The sequence below is a fragment of the Homalodisca vitripennis genome, chromosome 2 (assembly GCF_021130785.1).
Source record: "Homalodisca vitripennis isolate AUS2020 chromosome 2, UT_GWSS_2.1, whole genome shotgun sequence".
Classification (NCBI taxonomy): Eukaryota; Metazoa; Arthropoda; class Insecta; order Hemiptera; family Cicadellidae; genus Homalodisca; species Homalodisca vitripennis.
In genome coordinates this window covers 203,788,922-203,807,196 of record NC_060208.1, presented here as the reverse complement: position 1 = coordinate 203,807,196, position 18,275 = coordinate 203,788,922, and positions in this window count along the sequence as shown.

Here is an 18,275-nt window from a genome sequence, read left to right as displayed (position 1 = left end):
CTCAAAGGCACGGCGCGGTGTGCCGTGGACGGACAGGTGAACGAACGCCTCCTCCCCCTGAGCCGGAAGTCACCCTAATAGGACGAGTCTTGTGCAACTGGCCGATGGCCGATGCCAATAACTAAACTCCTCCTTGTGTAGGAATGTCCCCCCACCAAACCTTGAACTTGGCCGGCACGGAGAGTCTTGTTGACGGGTCAACTCAGTGAGTGGGTCACTGGCACGTCGAGCGCTTCTCCACCTGCAGCGTTATGGAGTTACTACCGACCGTGAGTTCCTGTTTTGTTATTGTTAGTTATTCATGTTCCTCTTTTACTGCACATATTTCAGGTTATTAGTTATTCGCGTTCCCCTTTACTGCACCTGTTTTAGGTATTCTCATGTTTCCTCTCAATTATCTTCTTTGAAAAATAATGTTCGAGGATAATTTTCTGTTTGAATCATTATCTTCTTTCTTTTTTTGTAATATTATCTAAAGAGTTTGAAACTTTATTACAATGTTTATTTTTAGACACTTATTTAGTTAGAAAAAATTTATTTACCATAAACCATACTCTCATACTCCAAATCTGTTTTCATATTTCCAATATTCCCTCTGGCAGTGTAATCAATTTCTACCACAATTAAAATTATCTACTTCAATTATGTTCTACCAAGAGTTATTTATGAATATTCTTGGAGCATTGGAAATAATTTAATTTAATACCACTAGTGAATTAAAACACATATTCCAATGATTTATTTAAATTTGCGAGTCCTTTCAAAATCAAAGATTCCATTCTATTTTTTTCTTTTTGTGTGAAGTTTCCTGACAATAAATTATTTATTGAAATATGTGTTGTAATTCACTAGTGGTATTAAAAGAGATACTTATGTTGCATCTATGATGCGACGGAGCATTTTATATTAATATTTAGGAACATCTGAGAGCAATGATTAATAGTAGTGCTATTTGGAATCCTAGCTGTTGACTGAATCAGCATTGAATTATTTATGCAGAGTTTTAAGCATGAAATTTCATTTGTTGTGAGGTTATCAATGCTTCGGCAGATAGATGGTCCTGTTCTTATTAAATAGTCTCAGTCTCTTAAATGTGTACCTTCTTTTGGCGGGTATGTGAGTGAATGCGTAATTGGCTGAGCGTTAGCGAAGGGTATCATTCGAGGGGCTGGAGAAGTGTCATTTTGGTCTATCTACTGGCCTGTCTGTACGTACGATATCTCTAAAACGATCTGCTCTATAGATTTAAAATTTTGCACGAAGCTTCAGTTATCTATATAGGAAACATCGAGTTCGATTATGGTGCTTATCACTCCATGGAATTTGGCTGAGCGTCAGTGAATATTTTTACATTGGTTTAATGGGTAGCCATGACAACAAGAAGAAATCGCAGAATAAATAATCTTGTAAACAAATTGAGTACAACTCGGTCCTCCTCCGTAGACTAATTAATGGTTATAGTCTCGGCTCTCTAACCGAGAGATCCCGGGTTCAAATCCCGGGGAGGGCCAATAATATATAGACACGAAAAGGTGTGTGTACTTCGAAAATTAACCATTGCAAATCGAAGCCTAGATAGCTGTAGCTGAGGCTTAAAAGAGAACAAAAAAAGAAAAAAAGAGTACAACTCATGAAATTTTAATATAAAATAGTAACATATGTAGCTATAGACTTAAAATTTTGTATTAAACCTCATATTATTATAATATTACTATCATTGCCCTGGATATTATTATAAAGATTTCTTATATTTATATTATTAAAAGTTTATTATAGTTACTTCTTAAGCACCAAAAATGATTGTTGCTTATATGTAAAAAAACTCTTATTAATCATAGACAATTATTACTTACATTCCAACGTCCATGTAAACGAATAACTATGTACAAAATTAGTTGACATATTTACGTTTAGAAATAATGTTCCAGAGCCATACTTAATCAGTCAAACCGTAATTCCTTTCCCGTCAGAATCGATTACAGTCACGTATTTACAACCGAAAACGCAGAACAAATAACACCATAAACAAGGAAACGCGTTTATTCCCCTCCAAACAACGACCGCGGGTGAAATTTAATTAAATAGGACGAAAGCCAACACATATTAAACCCTTTGATTATCAACAACCCGCTTACTAGGGGCTACACCGGCTCGCTTCCCATGTTACAATCTTAACAACACAACAATGAATGGAATTGTTGACATTTTAATTTATTCATTTAATTGCTGTATAAAGCTATTTAGATGCGTTGCACAAACCTAGGTTTATCAAAAATAAAGCATAAATTGCAGAATAAATTCGTTATATAAGAATATCATGTTTAACTTTTAATGTGATTAATATTTCATGTTTAATGTGAAATATAATTAAGAAGAAGTGCGAATCCAATATAGACTCGTATGTTAAAATCTTAATTTTGAGAATAACTATCTATACGGGTTTTTTATATAAGAATTTCTAGCAATCCCTATAACCTATCTTCACATCACGAAAGTTTATACCAAATGATTCTATTCCGATATTATTTTAATATGAATATTATTGTTTTTGTTGTTATTATTGTTATTGTTGTTATCATCATCATAATAATTATTATTATTACTATCATTATTGTTATTGTCATTGTTACTATTACATTGTTATTATTATATTACTGGGAGTGCTGATGTCCGAGCGGTCTAAGACGTTGGACTTTGAGTCTGAGTTAGATATAGCGCAGGTTAGAATCCTATCTGTGAACGCTACGTTTTATCAGTACCATCGACCTTGTACTGTATCGACTCTCCTCCTTATTGTGTTTGATAAGATCCTCGTATATGCCAGTGGCCCATGAGGACGGACAGAATAAGGCTTAAAAGGGGATCGGCTTCTTCTTAAAAATAAAGAAAAAGAAAAGTGAACTAAAAGCTTTTTTCCCAAAAATTATTGGTGTTGTTTCAAATTAATTATAATGATAAATGTAAATACAATGAGAGTTTTTTGAGATATTTAGAAATATATCTCAAAAAACACCGCCAAATATCTCTAAGAATAGTGGACACTGTCAATAAACTCCTAGGGAACGTTTTCGTTTCCCATCAATAAATCCCCGATTACAATATAGCTCAAATTTCTTTCAAAGTGTTTTTAAGAGAATGTAAATACAATGAGAGTTTTTGAGATATTTAGAAATATATCTCAAAAAACACCGCCAAATATCTCTAAGAATAGTGGACACTGTCAATAAACTCCTAGGGAAGGTTTTCGTTTCCCATCAATAAATCCCCGATTACAATATAGCTCAAATTTCTTTCAAAGTGTTTTTAAGAGAATGTAAATACAATGAGAGTTTTTGAGATATTTAGAAATATATCTCAAAAACACCGCCAAATATCTCTAAGAATAGTGGACACTGTCAATAAACTCCTAGGGAAGGTTTTCGTTTCCCATCAATAAATCTCCGATTACAATATAGCTCAAATTCCTTTCAAAGTGTTTTTAAGAGAATGTAAATACAATGAGAGTTTTTGAAATATTTAGAAATATATCTCAAAAACACCGCCAAATATCTCTAAGAATAGTGGACACTGTCAATAAACTCTCTAAGAATAGTGGAACTGTCAATAAACTCCTAGGGAACGTTTTCGTTTCCCATCAATAAATCTCCGATTTACAATATAGCTCAAATTTCTTTCAAAGTGTTTTTAAGAGAATGTAAATACAATGAGAGTTTTTGAGATATTTAGAAATATATCTCAAAAACACCGCCAAATATCTCTAAGAATAGTGGACACTGTCAATAAAACTACTAGGGAACGTTTTCGTTTCCCAACAATAAATCTCCGATTACAATATAGTTCAAATTTATTTCAAAGTGTTTTTAAGAGAATGTAAATACAATGAGAGTTTTTGAGATATTTAGAAATATATCTCAAAAACACCGCCAAATATCTCTAAGAATAGTGGACACTGTCAATAAACTCCTAGGGAACGTTTTCGTTTCCCATCAATAAATCTCCGATTACAATATAGCTCAAATTTCTTTCAAAGTGTTTTTAAGAGAAGACTATTGCATGAATTATTATATAACAACATAATAGTTATAGTCAAATCTACGTATATTTATCAACGGTTTTTTTGCCAATTAATAAAAAAAATCGAGGATACCTTAGTTGATGTAACAATAAATATTCAAGTTGTTAACGAAGTGTTCAAGTTAATGAAAGTTTAAAAACTATTCATTATTTCTATCAGGCATATCAAGACAATGCGCCACATGTTTGTACTTGAAAATGTTCTACTACAAAATGTTCACAAACGGTTTTAAATTTTTACATATGTATACTAAACGAGTAAACAAACCAGTAAAAAATAATAAATCATTATTTTATAAAGTATAACTTAATGAGGAAATTTAGCTTTGAACAAACATTTCTCATATTATAAAAGTTTTCAAATTTGCATTTTTTACTCGGTTTAAGTAAAAAATGCAAATCTTTACTTATAATGCAAATCCAATATCTCTCATAGATTAGTGCAACTCAATTCAAAAAGCTATGAGAATTTAATATTTTTTCCACGTGTGGGTTTTGATAAGGAGTCCATTACATAGTATTTAACAATGGTTTATTGATATTTATATATATTTTTCTTTATCCTTGTTAGCCTACTTGCTCTCATAAATGTGTATTTAATCGTTTTCAAGGCTGTAGAGATCCTTCTAGCCTTGGTCACCTCTTTATTTATATTAGCAGTTTTTTATATCGTCTCTTATTGCTTGAAAGCAGGCTCGGAGTATATTCTATGAAAGACTTTGTATCACTCTAATAATTCGATACAGTTCTTATTTAATTATTTATTTAGTTGATGACCAATAGTTTTTCAAATTCACTGTTGCGATTCAACACGATTCAGGCACAGATGCGTGCAAACGAACCCATATTTGTTGCAGGTACACCTCATACCTGTCCTCATTAGTAGTAACGTTGTACAGACTATGCCAAACTATGTACAGACTCTTTATTAACTCATAGTTGTCTGCCACAACCCCGATGCCTGTGATATTGTAGAAGCCGAGAGGCAATTTGCATTGTGCAAACACACAACATAGATTTTTATAATTAATTGCTTAAACTTGATAGATGAAATTCTCCTAAGCAAGAAAACGACCGAGAGCCACGCTGTTGTAGGTTAGGGATCGAAATGGTAGGGTAGTGAAAGGGTTAGGAAATTTGAAACTATACTTTTAATTTTTTATTTGCGTTACTGACGGTTAGTTTTAAATGTGCTAAGCTACAACAAATCTGAGAATAAATCGTCGTAATCTTTCAGATACGCTTCCATTTCTGTTACCGCCAGCCAAAACTACCGCGGCTGAGCTGATGACATAAAATCCTTCATAGGTTTCGTACAAACCTAGGTGTGACCAACACAAGATAAGTTCTGGAGTGTAATAGTACATAATAAGAAGGAAACCTTTTTTTAATAAATATTAATAAATACAAAATAGTTTGCAGTTATCACTCTATGGTTGTTAGCTCCTGAGAGCTGGAGAAGCTTAATAAACATTTAACACAATACAAATATTGGGAAGGGTGGAAGTTCAAACTTGTGTTACATAAGTGGAGTTGTCCCATCAATGTTAATATATTTTACTATTGTACTCGGTGATAAACACACATCCAGGCCATCCAGGATCTACTCTGACTGCTTCGCCATTTTTAACCAGATTCCAGTAGTCTCCTGTTCCATAATTCATAATCCACAGTCCCTCTTGTTTGTTGTTCTGTGCTGTCCACTTTCCAATGGTCCCTTGCTCAAAACATCATTTTGTCACCAGTAAAATTGAGGTTATTGTCGTAATAATGCTAATATTATAATACGAGTATTATAAGTAATGAATTCTCCCACCCAGCCACACAAAGTTCAGATTTATCTGATAGAATAATGTAAATGGATGGTATGTACTTCATATTATTGTAATGTACTTAATTTAAAAGTTATTGGAAATTATAGATTTTGCTGACAAGTTCGCTGGACTTGGGAAAACCTAAAATTTGTAAGAAAATGTCACTGAAGAAATAAAACAACCAAATAAATAATATTTCGTAAAAAATATTACTGAAATCGTGGAAAACCAAAAATATTTAAAATCAATCAGAAAGTATGTATACATTTCTTTCTGTCCTAAGAAGGACAAGAAGCTTATAAATTGCACTTAGTCCAATAAGAACCTTAAAGGTGCCTCCGTAGTGATAAGATATTCAGGATGGGGTTCGTTCCCTAACTATCAGAGGTTCTTGCTAGCCTCAACAAGGGTGTGCAACCCCCAGCCTACTTTGACAGGAGAAGCTGGTTCAGAGCTGGCCTCCCCATCCCTCCGGGAGACATGACTTTGAGATTAGTGCTCTAATTCTTCCTCATGGATCTTGATGGGTATTAGGGGGTAGGGACCACCCCTATCAAGATCCATGAGGAAGAATTAAGGCAATAATCTCAAAATCATGTCCCCTCGGAAGAAGAGAAGGCCAGCTCTGAACCAGCCTTTCCAGTCAAAGTAGGTAGTTGATGGCACACCCTTGTTGAGGCTAGCAAGAACCTCTGAGGTTAGGGAACAAACCTCAGCAACTCCAACAGTCATCTCCCTCAGTAGACTAGAACTATCGATCTAACCTTGCACCACAGAATCTCGACATTTGCGGTTAGTGATGTGCCGCTCCTGGACATCCATAAGGTTGCCCAGATATAAGAGATTTTGCTGTGCCCAGTGGTAGGTTCAACTGGAAGGTACAAAGCAGCCAGAAGTAATCCCTGCTGGGTAAAGCATGTATACTTAGAACACCCATAATAACAAAAAAATGCAATTCAAAACTCATTGAAAAAAGTCATAATTGTTTGTGATATCATTGACTTTTGTGATATACAGTTTTGGGAAAATACTCGGAATGTGTTGAAACATCTGTTTATGAATATTGCCAAACTTAGGGTAGCAGTGTTATTAACGTATCAATTGTGTTTTCCTTGCATACAATACGCTGTATTATGCAATGTGCTGAGAGGAAGCGAACAAAGTACCCCGGAGTCCTGCAGTCACTGCGGAACGTCTTGCAGAACGACTTGCAGTATTGCGGCCCAGGAACTGTAATGCGCGCTTATGCGGTCATGTACGTGTAAGAGCGCACGCATGCGTGTGTACACCGTTACGTTCTCCTGTCAGGTAATCGTTAACCCATTATTAACCACTTAGCTCATCAGGTAGAGGCTTACTCGTGACCGGCTCTTGCGATGTGTTTGACTGATTTACATATTTGCCAAGCTCACAGGCTACACTAAGATAAACCTCCACTGTACGTCCTCCCTGCGCCCTCCACAATCAGCCGAAAGCCGGGACAATCTCATCATTAAGTTTGTTGTTAAATAGGCTAGAACTCCTTCGAGAATGAAATACTAACTCATAGCCAATTGTTTAGATTAGAGGTGATGATGTTTCATTAAAGTATTTTCCGTTTCCCCAGACTTTAGGTTAACGACCCTTTCTAAATATTAGTGGACTGTAGACAGTAACACTACTACACAGGGCGCTCACACGCACTCTTACACATCATTCATTTCGTATTCACTCATTTTAGGCGTCCCCTTGGTCCATTAAAGCAATCAATAAATACATCTAATAGAACATTGCTGACAACTGCTTACACAAGCAAACTTCCTTTGAAGGGATAACAGGATTTCGATATTTCCCATCGTTATAGGTTATAAAAGGTATAACACACAAGGTTAAGTATACCTTTTATAACCTATAACGATGGTAAATGTCCGAAATCCTGTTATCCTTTCAAAACTTCCATCGTCAATAATAAACTTTAAACAAATAAAAACTTCCTTGATTAGTGAGTTTATGACACTCAATGTCATTTACAATGTATGGTGGATGTGGATGTCCCACATACGCTGAGTGCGGTATATTTTATTTGGTGCATTCAAATTTTGAGTGAAGGGAGAAATTCCTTGACAACCTCGAGCAAATTGCCGAGATCGGCTCCACCTCATCCAGCCAAACTTCTCCCTCAAGGAAACAAAATGACATTGTCTTCCCTCGATACAAAAATAAACATTGATAATCGTGGCCAGGATCAGCCGGTCATAAATAAATAAAAAAAATATATATATATATCAAGTGAGAGATCCGGGTTCGAGTCCCGGCAGAGCAAGTACTTTTTGTGATTCAATGTTTATGTATATATATATATATATCATGATTTTTTTATTATCGTATTAGGAAATACACTCCATACTCCACTATGTATGCTTTACCAATAATGTGTTGTATTATCTGATTATGAGGGATATTTTATTCAGTAACCGTCTTTCTGTGTATTTTATAGTTCGTAACAATATTTTTGCTGTCGAGTTTTTCAATCTGCTTTCTTAATTGGTAAAATACAAGTATACTTTCATTTCTATTTGCTTTGTGACCAAATAAAGAGCGGTTTTACCAGGCTATAATTTTTATATATATATTAATGTTTAAACATAATTTATACGTTAATTATTCCTGTTAGCTTGTTGAATTGTGACTTCTTGTTTCTTCTAGTCTATTTCATGTGGGCCCATTGCATTAGCATATGTTATGATACTTGGTAAGTTATGAATGCATTCTATACTATTTGTTGACTTCCCGATATTGCTCAGTGGAACCTATAACCTAGTACGGGTTTCTTTATTTAATCTGATTATTGACAGATTCGCTGTGGTAGTTTCACAGTCTCAGAAAGACACTTGCCCCCCCCCCCCCCGTCGCCCTCGCCTAGAGCCGTCACTGGTTTCATTACCACATGGAAGTAGTGCTACACTTTCACACCATGGGTTCAATAACCTACCACCTTGCACCCAATGTGACACATCCGCCGGACATTCTTTGTCGCGGCTAGTGAGTTGGTAGCACCTCAGTGGCTTCTGTACTCCTCGGGCTTGTAAAGGAAAACTGGCGGGCAGAAACTTAGTGACTACAGCTTTCTCAGTATTGGTGTGAAATATTAGAAACAAGCCATTAATCGAGCAAATAAGAAGGCAAATATAGTTTTCAGCACTGTCTTGTAGAATTTAAGCAAGGTTTTATTTATGACGAACAAACTTAAATATTCATGATGAACCTAGTAAACAAGGCAATGACTTATTCAAGGGTGCCACTGCTAACAAAATATCTGTAAAATAATAAAATACTCTGTCGCAGTTTCTTTTACAAATGGCATCATTTATGACGGATTATTTAATATTAACGAATTATTAGATTAAAACCTTAAATAAAACAAAAATATTGGTTTAGTATTAATAAATTTCTATTTGTACGTCTATATAACCTTAAAAACAGGTACGGAAATGATTGATATAATTATGATAGGTTTAGCGTGAATCTGTGCGCCCCTTATTTATTAATTTTGAACGAGGCGTTTTAGAGTATTAGGGTTATTTTTAAACATGTTTAGCGTATTAAGAAAAAAAGTAATAAAAACCAAAATGCGCGGTTACCAATTACCACTTACGCCAAAATAAAAAAATCATACCAGAGCGTTGTGACACGCGTAAGCCTGGAATCACATTAAGTTTTAACACTAATGTTTAGTTTTTTATTAAGTGCATGTTTTAGAGTTAGTGAAGTTGGCACAAACATGGCGGTTGTGATTCCTTACTTACTCGTGTCACAACGCTCTGGTATGATTTGTTTATTCTAACCTAGTTTGTAATTAAATGATAGGTTAGTTATTTACCTGAAGAAGAGATCAGATTACAGATCTCGAAACGTACTGTTACTGATTTCTTGTATCGCTGAACGATGGCAAATTTCCGGAAAATCCTGTTTCCTATAAAATTGTTAAGTATAACAATTACGAGATATTTGTTTATAAATTAATTCATTCGGTTAACTAAAATCGCTTCCTAAATATCGTTTGATTCCACTTCGAGTGACGATGTGTGATTTTTATTGAGTCGTATATTAAATCTGCTTCTTTACAGTTAAATTTGTTACTTGGACTCGGGTCAGTGAGTGAAAATATTCATGCAAATTCAGAGAGACTAGAGTTTGTGAGTCGTAAAAAGTTGGCAGTAAACCTTCCATTTTGATCCTGGGACGGGACTCCTAGCCTACTTTATGTCTCTCCCAGTCCTTTCTTTCCTCCTACTCGCTATCAGAACCCTCCGGGTGCCTTCGACATTGACATTTAGCGACAAAGTGCATTTGCCGCGTAGCCCTTAAAATGGTACATACACAAATTTTATATAAATCTATCTGCTATTGCCATCTGAGCGAATTTCTATTCTTTGTTGCCATCCTTTAATATATTTTTTCTTTAAAATCCTTTATTTTATAAAGTGGAAAGTGGACTTTTTACTTGATCTTTTCTTGGAAAAGTCCTAACTTTGCCTCTTTAATAAAGACATACATTTCGTTACATTCGTAATCCCCTTATTTGAACACAATCACGACAAATCGAATACTCTATTAAATATATCAATAAATATTTTATTAATAAATACGACACCAAGTTGTTATGAATTTTCTAAAAATATTTTTTAATTGGAAGAGGTTTACGCATTAATAATTTATGAACGGTTTAAAAAAAAATAATAATACCATTTTTATTTTTTGTGAGATTTTATTTTAGTAACCTATATTTTAATCGAAATAAACAATATCGTAATCTAGTACATCTAACCTAACAGCTTTTAAATATAAATATCTCTAACTTTGTCTTAAGAAATTTAGTAATGAGGCTTAAATGTATTGTAAGCAGGGCTGAGAAATACCCAGGCATTTATGAATCAGTGTAAAATTAAAATTAAATGAAAAGTGTCTTTATTAGAAGCGAAGTTAGGACAATAAAGTCCTCTCTACACCACTTAACCTCAATGTGTGTCTACATACCTAATGTTCATAAATTTCCGGAGTGTTTTAATTAAATCCGGTCTCTGAGTAAATATTTAAAGTCAAGAAACGTATGCAGACTCCGTTCTTATAGTCTTTTCAGTAATAGAAGTTATTTAAATTGACAAATTAGATTTTCCACTTAGAGCATTTCTACGATATTAAGATTAGAATAAAATATGTCAATCCGTCTAACCTCAGAAGTTTGGACAAAAGTTATTAGAATTGAACGTTTTGCAAACATTTGAGATATAAGTAGGGAAAATTCATTGCATATGCATAGACATAGATCTACAATATGTTTGATAGCCGGCTGAAGAACCAATCCGAGTTTTACTCCATAAGAACTGTTCAACTCCAAACACGTTTGTATTCGTTTTTGGCCAATGTCTAATTTGAAAGACATAATTGATACACAACTAAACATTTTCCGACGCCAATGTTGAGCTTTCCTTGTTGCCACAATAGAAAAAAATATATTAAAAAGTGTATATTTATGGCCGTTGTAATTTACTCGGGTCTTAGTATTTTTGTTCCATAATTGAATTTGCCTTTCTTCTGACAAAGAAAATATAGATACATACAAAACTCTAAGAAGCCAACTTATGTCTAAAGGCAAATACGATGGGTTTCATTACAGTCTTTAAATGTATAGTAAAAGGTTAGTCTACTTAGTCTTATATAAATGCACTGCTAGCAGTTACCCGCTACTTTAGACACAATTTAGTGGGCGATGTACGTGTATGACCACTGCTGGTTCGAGTGAATTATTTTCAGATGACAATTTTGAGTTTGCCTTGTTGTCAGGAAAATATGTCAAAGAGTGTTTATTTATAGCCATTAATTTACTTCGTTGGTATTTTTGTTCCATATTACATTATGCCTTGTTCTCCGATTTAGCAGTCTTTAAAATTATAGTAAAAGTCAGATACAAAATTTGTGTTTTATATATAATAGTTAATATTTTTTTAAAATTATAAAGTTATTAGTGTATTAACAATGGTTATTAAGTAAATTAACTTAAGTATTTGTTTCTTTATAAACTGTAAAATATTTCTAGTAACATAAGCTGGAATTGGTGCATTAGTTCAAAAAACACAGTTCAGCCAACCTTCATCTACAATAAATAGTTCTTACCATTTTCTAAGATAGATGAGTACTTACCTAATCGCTGAAATTTAAAAAACTACGTGAGAACCAATAGGTTACTCCTTAGAGAACTTACACACTATAAATGTAAACAAATGTAAAATAGTGGTTAAATTAACTAAACAAATGTGCTGTCATAAAGCGATATTTACACAGAAGAATTGATTATATTTGACAGGCTCTTTCAATTAATATTTCACAGCTTTAGAGACCAATATGGGATTTTTCGGTACTTTAAAGGCCAATGGAGCCTAGCCTAGAAGGAATTTCGAAATATGAATAGGCCTATATTCATACCATGGATCGTAAAAATGTCCATGCAAAATTCCAGTTCAATCGGTTAAATAATAAACGCGCGAAAGCAAAATAAGCAAAAGGAGGCACTTTCGCATTTATAATATTATTAGGATAATAGGTGTGGTAGGAGTACGCCACAACACTTATGCGCAACAGGCTTCGCTGAGGTTAGCTTATGCGCTTAAGTCTATAACTCATTTCATTAGGCTACTTGTATTTCTATATGCCACATGTGAAAAGTCATGATTTTATTCTGTTTACATACTTATTTATTCTGCAATTCTCACGATGCAATCGTAGTTACTAATTGGTTACTACAATACAATATTAGTTACTAGTTACTAATATAGCACTCTCAACTAAATCTCATGTAGTGAAATGCTCATCATTGAACTCGTGTTTTCGGTCAGATTCCGTTATATGCCCCCAACGCTTAAACTTTTTTCAATGAACTTAGAACGTTATAAAACGATGTAGTTGAGTAATAGAACTAAACATTATGCCACCAACGCTAATTTTTCATTTACGGATGATTATATTGAATTAGAATTGGTTACTAGCTAAGAAAAAAGGGTACTTAGGTATTATATCGACCACACCCCTACATTTCTCACAACACAAACATTCAACAAAAACAAACATTACCAAACAAAAACTAAACTCTTTATTGAAAAAACTCACAAAACTTGTTTTTATTTTTGATCACACTACGCCACCCACAATGCGAGTGCCTCCGGCCATTAGCGCGGGCTTCGGCAGCACCTTCGGTCGGTGCTGCCGAAGCCCGCGCTGATGTCAACAAAAGAAAAACATCCCTCGAGATAGTACCTATCAGTAAAATATCAAATTCTAGAGGGGCTGATCAGAAATATAAATTGAATTGTAATGGAAAGGCAATTATGTACCGTGTAAAAAACTTAAATGATCGTGTGATGCCGCGCGGCCTGCCGTAATCGGGATTCTCGAGAAAGATAAGATAACAGCGACAACAATACCGACCGCAATACCTGGAAATGCTTGTTGATTGATGGAATATTAGTTCTGTTACTCAACTAGGCCTACATCGTTTTATAATGTTCTAAGTTCATTGAAAAAAGTTTAAGCGTTGGGGCATATAACGGAATCTGACCATTTCTATATACAAATAAAAGTTCATGCAAAATTTGAAGTTTATATGTCAGTCCGTTCTCGAGATGTAGTGCGAATAGACAGACAGACGAAATAAAATTTTCTTTAGTACCTCGAATGATACGCTGTTGTAACGTTCAGCTAGTAAAATCTAAGTTATATACAACGTGATACTAAAAGTAACACAAGTGAGACAGTACAGTATAGAGGTGTCAGAAAGGACACTTTGATATAACCACAAATAATCGGGTGTGTACAAACCGCTAGTTGAGCTCCTATTATCTGTCCATTATCAGATTATGTTGTATTAACATTAATAGTATTGGGTGGACTAACCAAAATTATAGTAATACTATGATCATTTATGTAATAAACTGTAGTGTAAAACTAAAGTTAATAATTTAGTTATGGGTATTCAAACTAGTTATATTTGATTATTACACACACACAAGTTGGGATGTTTGAAAAATGTTTTAGTTAAGGTTCATGAAAAATACACAGATATTAAATATTTTTAAGAATTTTAAGAAACATTTTCTTCTAGATCGAAATTTCAAAGATTTTTATGTTTAAACTTTGGGGATTGTGTTAGAAATAATGGAGGAGATGTCATCAAATTCAATTTTAAACCAACAGACCGAATCAAAAGCTGGCAATGTACTCACATGTACGAAATTGCCTGGAAAATCATTCACCCATTGACAGTCACTCCAAAAATATTTAATTATGTTGATATTTAATTCAATCTAACGTGATGTAACAGTATTACATTTTCATTGGACTAAAAATCAAAAGCATAAACAATATATTTATTTATTATTATTATAAATATATATATATATATATATATTTTTTTATTTATATTATTTTATATATATATATATATATTAATTATTTATTTATTTAAAATTAAATGTTATTGTTCAAAAATTGAAATAGGTTTGTAGTAACACTGAAAATTACTTAATACATTGTAAAATATCTGGTATCAGTTGATTCAGTAAACTGAGGAACATGCTAGTCATGACTGGACATGACCGAACATGACTGGACAAGATTTCACTACATTGAACATGACTGGACAAGACCGGACATGGCTATATGTAGCCTGATGCTATAGACTTCTCAAATAATGCTCGAACCGTGCGAAAATAAGGACCTCGAATTATGCTGCACGTTATAAAACACAACACGGTCCTCTAACACGCATTCTGTTCACGTTCTGTTGTTGCATTTGAAAAATACAGTAATATTAGTGCTAGTGTCAGTTTTTTATCAACGGTTTATCCGTAAATGTAATGAATTGACCCCATTTACTTACTATAAATGTTTGTAAAATGGTTTTGTAGGTAGAAAATTGAGTATGCAAGTACAGCTCTACCAGGATCATAAAAAAACAGCCGCTACTGTCTCGCTATCTGCATAATGACGCAGGTAACAAAAGTGTTTCATTCTGTTGGCGAGTTCTTTTTTAGCTAGGGCGTCACTGAGCTTGCAAATGCATTAAATAAGTTCCTCTAAATGTTATTGTACGGATTATTAATAAAACATAAGGTAATCAACAGCGTTTACAAAATGATGTAGAGTGTTCACTCTTAGCTGGTTTATACCTGTCAGTAGAACCACAATGGACACAGTAAAAACTGAACTTATAACTGGACATCCTGATGGATATACAAGAGCGGCGCAAATGTGTGGATAAGTATGGGTGTATGCATGGATGGAGGGTCAAGTTTACAGCAGAAGATGACTGTTGGAGTGTTTAGAGCTTACTTAATGTTGAAGGTTTCTGCAAGCCTAAACAGGACAAAGTATTCGCTCAATGTTCATTTTGACTAGGAGAAGCTGAAACAGAGGTATATTCTACTTCTTACAAGGTGACATGACTCAGATACCTCCTATTATCCCTCCTCATGAAGAACCTCGACAGGAGTCATTCCCTCACCAACCTTACCTATCCTAATTATACTGAATTGAGTTTAGCTCCAGTTCAACTTTCTTTTATTGCAGCGTCTGGTATCTGACACTGTCTCAGACTTGACTCCTGCAATCTAGAGTCATCTGCGTCTGAAGATACCCACAGAAAGTCGACGACGAAGAAGCTCAAAACGAAACATTTACATCGTTTCAACACCAGAGACACCTATAATATAGATGAAGTGGTAGTCTCATTGTCTCATCAGGTACACAATTGAGTGCACTACGATGTGATAGACATGATCTATAAGCACGGTGGAGCAACCGAGTACCATAGCTACGTTATGCCTAAATAAACTATCACTTCAGGATTTATAATGGCTGTGCCCCATTTGCTGTGGCAAATTTAATTTCTGTGGCTCAGGGTTTCAAAATTATATATGCGTCCGTATACTGAAGGCTCTTAAAAGCTAAATGGTCAATGATATTTATTATGCCTAAAGACGTTCTCAGAGGCCATGTGGTTCTCCATGTTGGATCTGAAGACTTCGGGAGCTGGAAAACTGGTAGCCGAGAGTAAAAATATCCATATTGATTTCCAGTACTAAAGAAGACCTCATTCTTTTCTCATGACTCAACCGTCATCAGGTAGGGACAAAGTTCGTTCTTTCATTCTTTCAACTGAGATCCTTTGTTGTACAATCTTGTGGAACGCGAAAATAGTAGACAAAAATACTCAATTTCACAACAACAAAAACTATAAAATTGATTGTACACCAAGACAGAGACTGATGACAGATACTTATTCAGATAATTACCTTTCAGTTTTACCGTTGATGCATAGAACAGACAAGTATTGAATTGTGAGGAGTGGACTGGCAGAGTGAGATGGTTATCTCCAATAGTAACGGTAGACAGAAGGTTGCTTCGCACCCAGCCGGTATGTGACTAGGTCAAGGTCATTAGTGGTCAACCTCACGCAGCACAGTTTACAAGTTTGCTTTCCTCACTTGTTTGGAATGTCAATATTATATAGCTCAAGTCCAACGTTGTATTTATATCTGTAAACGTATTGTAAATGTGAAAACCCTCTGTGGTTCACAGTGATTTATTCTTGCAAATTCTTGCTGACAAGAGAAATAAAGTTTGGTCATAACTAAGCATATTATCTTATAACTAAAAATGAATTGCTAAATGTGTTGCTAAGCGCTAACTTTGCGAACGGCAGGACCAATGCAGCTAATTCCTTTTCTAAAATATTCATTACAGTCCGAGAAAGGTTTTTATGGAGAGACAAATCAGGAACACATTTCGGAATAGTTTAGAAACCGGAAAGTAATGATAATAATATATTGACTAAACACAATGTGTGGCAGTTAGTAAACAGCTGTTCACACTTTCAGCTGAAGTTTTCCAAACAAACAGGAACATTAATTTTGTTTAATTTTAATGTTATAATAAATATTCAGTTCTTGATGAATAGTTTAATAATTGTAAAAACGAAGCTAATATTTAATTTACTACAACCTATTTTATAAATTTTGTGCAAAACCGTGGGCAACAGCTAGTACTTTATAAAAATGTCGTCCTTTTTACAGTCTGTATAAATATAGTGTGTAATATTTCATAAGCTATGAAGGGAAAGTTTTAGATTGTTGAACTTCAAATAATAGTAATTTGTACATTCAAGAGATGAATATTGGTAAGTAGCCTACACTGCGTCGGCCATTATGTTCAATATTACTACACAATGTTTTATGTATATAAGAGATTATACAATCTAGGAAAGTATGATTCATAAGTATAATTATCAATCTGACTTGATAGCGAATTAATTCAGCGACACTTGTTAACTCATAAGACCATGACTAAAACATCTGCATACATCTTTTTAAACTTTATTATACAATCAATCAACTTATATCTCCAAATATCATGTTTTACAACGCATAATTATTACTTACATTTAAAATTTGGCATCCATCATCAGTAATTTCGGAAAAATTCTGTTGACGACACAAAGAAAGGATTTTTTCAATTTCATTACAAAAAGTATTTATTGCCACAAATAAAAAAATTAGCAATTCCATAATAGATTAATTTATACTATAATATTTTTAAAATATTAAAATATAGGATTGATTTCTTAAAATATAGGGAAAAGTATCCACATTAGGCAAGCCTGAGCATAGATACGAGTCCGAGAAAGATAGGTCCGACCTAAATTGCTTATAAGTCTTAACCATATACATGACTTATATAGCAGATATATAGCATACAAAAAGCACACACATACGCACATACATACGTGCATGCTTATACATATATATATACATATACACACAATACTCGTACATAAACCTTGCTCCCTGTACAGTAGAGTAAAATAAAGTAAAATAACCGGCCTTAAGTAAAGTTGGTACAACAGATAAGGACCTTAGCTAAAAATATATCTATCTGTAATTGGACACAATAACGTTCTCTGTTGCACCCCTCCCCCACCCCCCAAATCCTAAGGAACATAGACACAGGTCGAAATTTTTAAACATAAAGGAATTTTTTGGCGTATGTCATGAAAGTCAAACAACAATATTTAATATGTTTTAATGTAAACTCCCATATAAGTGTGACAAATAACTTCGTCAATTAGTGTATGAAGGAAACAGGATTTTCCGAACATTTTCCATCGTTCATTGATATAAACCAGCAATACAAAAGTTTGCAAACGTCCGGAAAAAATCCTGTTTCCTTCAAAATCTTTCCGTCGTCAAGAACAAACTTCAAACAAAGAATTAGTGTATCTCTGACAGATATTTCCCAAGACCCAATAAAAGTTATTTGTCCATATCGTAATGCTAGAATTTTAATTCTCCTTGGTGA